Source organism: Hypanus sabinus, chromosome 22, assembly GCF_030144855.1.
Source record: "Hypanus sabinus isolate sHypSab1 chromosome 22, sHypSab1.hap1, whole genome shotgun sequence".
Taxonomy (NCBI): Eukaryota; Metazoa; Chordata; class Chondrichthyes; order Myliobatiformes; family Dasyatidae; genus Hypanus; species Hypanus sabinus.
This window is the reverse complement of record NC_082727.1, coordinates 58,054,883-58,058,154: the sequence shown is the minus strand read 5'-3', so window position 1 is coordinate 58,058,154 and position 3,272 is coordinate 58,054,883.

Here is a 3,272-nt window from a genome sequence, read left to right as displayed (position 1 = left end):
TGGAGAGCCTTAGCAGGTCAGGGGGCATCTATGGAGAGCAGTGGACAGTCAATGTTTTGGGTCAAGACTGCCGGATGAAAAACGTTGACTCTCCACTTCCCTGCATAGATGGTGGCTGATCTGCTGAGTTCCTCCAGCTTTCTGTGTGTTCTTCCAGATTCCAGTACCTGCAGCCTCCTGTGTCTCCATGAACATCACCTGTCTATTTGACGTTTATTATTATGGCACAGGATATTCGAGGATAGATGTTGCTAACGTACCTGTGCAGATGGGACAACAGCACCCTGAGGAACCTTTACAAGATTTCTTCCTAGTTTGGAATGATGAGAAATAATAACCATTGTTTGAGATCCAGCTTCACGGTGTCATAAGCATACATTTAGTACAGAGCATGGCAGGAAATGTATTCTAATATGGAGACTTTTTATTGGTGCATGGTTACTAAAGTAACACAAATCAGAATATATTAAAGGTGGATGGGTTAAAAATTTTGTATGGGCTTGTGAGTCCTGATGAAGGGCCTTGGCCGGAAACATCGACTGTACTTCTTCCTATTGAGGCTGCCTGGCCTGCTGTGTTCCACCAGCATTGTGTGGGTGTTGTTTGAATTTCCAGCATCTGCAGATTTCCTCGTGTTTGACTCTGATAACAGTTCTCTCGATGGTAAATGTTCATGATGCCTTTAATGCAGAAATGCATACTGAGGTGCTTGTTAGAAGGCAAATCAGTAAATATAAAGGAGAAACTGGGAGAGTTGGTGAAATGGGTGGATGTTGTAGGATCTGAAAGGGCAGAGAGGTGGAGGAGTTTAGGAATAAAATTTCAGAGGATAACTAGCAAAAGCCAGAAGACTGACAGCTGTAATACACGAGGACAGCAGCTCTGGTGGAGATCTAGAGACGTAAACCTTGAAATTTGGTTGAATTGGCACTCTTTTCAGGCACAAATCATGCATAAGATGCTGTAAACCAGAGAGATAGTACATCAAATATTGTGGTTTTTTTGCACATTGGTGAGACTTATCATGGAACGATACAGAGAGTGGGGTTTCAGGTGACATGGAGTCAATGGGGAGCTAAAGACTGGAGCCACACTTGTAATAAGAAATGCCTGAAACATGAAGGTTTCAACAACAGAGGAGCTGAGGTGATGTGATGAAAAAATACACTTAGTATGAGGACAGATACACTGTGAGTGAAAGAACAATGGATGGTGGGGAAATGATAGGGACAATGGATGAAAGAAGACACACGAGCAGTGGGAACAACACAACGCAAGAGGCACCCTTACATGTCAGGACATGGCTTTCCCATTCCGATGTGTCAGTCCATAGGCCTCACCTTGGCCCAAGAGGAGCAACTCTTTGTATTCCATCTGGGTAGCTTCCAACCTGATGGAATGAATATCAGTTTCTCCTTCCAATAAACAAGTTCCACCTCCTCTTTCTATTTCCCACTCTGAGCTTTTACGTCTGCTCACTTGCCTATTACTTCTCCTTGAGTCCATTACTTCCCTAGCTCCTTTTGTCCTGAAATGTTGCCTCTTTATACTCCCTGACCTGCTGAGTTCCTCCTGCAATTTGTGTGTGACTCTTTGGATTTCCAGCTTCTGCAGAATTTCTCAGGTTTACGTTCAGAAGCTCATGGCTTCCTTTGACTCAGAAGTTTATTCTCCTCCATAGAAGCTGCCTAACTTGCTAATTTCTTCCAGCATTTGTGTGTGTTGCCCTTGAAATAAGCTTAAATCAGCATCAGTCAGATGAACGACAAACTGGTGGGGTTTGGACTGGGAGTTGATAGACCCTGGTAAGCAGATGTAATCAAAACCTTCTACATATTTATTTCAGCACTTTTGTTACTTAAAGGCAAATTAGTAGTCATCACCATTATGTGCCGTGTCTGTGTCATATAGGCGATTACTGCCTCATGCCCATGATTGATATTGGCAAATTTGTCTACAGAAGTGGTTTGCCATTGTCTTCTTCTGGGCAGTGTCTTTACAAGACGGGTGACCCCATCCTTTAACAATACTCTTCAGAGGTTGTCTGTCTGGAGTGAGTGGTCTCAGAACCAGGACTTGTGGATGATCATGTGACCATCCACCATCTGCTCCCATGACTTCACGACACCACCATCAGTGGGCTAAGAAGGTGCTGCCCTTGCCCAAGGGGGATCTGCAGGCTAGCAGACGGAGAGAGCACCTTTCACAAAGAAGTACCTCCACCCCATGGTGCAAAGAGTAGTAAGTTACAGTAATGTGAACATCCAAAGAGAGGCAGTATAGAACTGATGCTTGCATCAATCGCCCAGCTCAGAACTTTTAATTTTAAGTTTCTTCTCAGTTATTTACCATTTCATTTTTAATGTATCTCTTGCCTTGTCTGAACAAAAATAAATATATCGTTTCTGTCAATGTAGTGTCAAGTTGAACTAAGCAAAAATGGGGAACAGCCAGACACTCAGTTCTATCCATTAGAAAAGAGATGTTGGGTTGTTCCATCCATTACAGGGAGAGAAAAAGTGGGGTAGTTCCACCTGGTACACAGAGAGAGAGAGACAGGGGTAATCTCTGTGTCAGAAACAAAATGGTATTACAAGCTCACTTCCAAGTCACATTGAACAGTGGAGCCAGCAAGCAGAGTCATTCAGCTGTGATGTAGATGGGGCTGAGTCGGTGGAACAATCACAGATTAATGGCAGGAAAAATAGCGGATGGTTTTTGTCTTCCCTTAGGCTTAGCTGGTAATAAAAGATCTAAAAATTGATCAACATTCACAAAAAGATGGTGCTAACTCATGCACAATCACCCCTCTGGTATTACAGGTCTCCCCATGTACCACACATCGATTATGAGCTTGGAAGTTTGAACTCCCTTTCCTCTTACTCAGAAGATATCTATTGCTGCAACTAAGCAGGCAATTTACTGTTGCTGGCCAGTAATTATTCTTCACAAAAAATCACATTCAGTACTGTGTACTCAGGCGCATATATATAGCCAGGATGCCTAGGACTTTTGCACAGTATTGTAGTAATCTTATGTATTACATTGTACTGCTGCCACACAAAACAAACCCTCTAATTTCATGACGTATGTGAGTGACGATATACCTGATTCTGATCTGGGTCTATTGTGGACTGAGAGTGAGAAGGTGGCAGGGAGAGGGGAATCATGGTTGGGAGAAGGCAGGGAGCAGAAAGCACCAGAGAGACATTCTGTAATGATCAATAAGCCAATTGTTTAGAATCAAATGACTCTGCTTGGTGTCTGAGGGC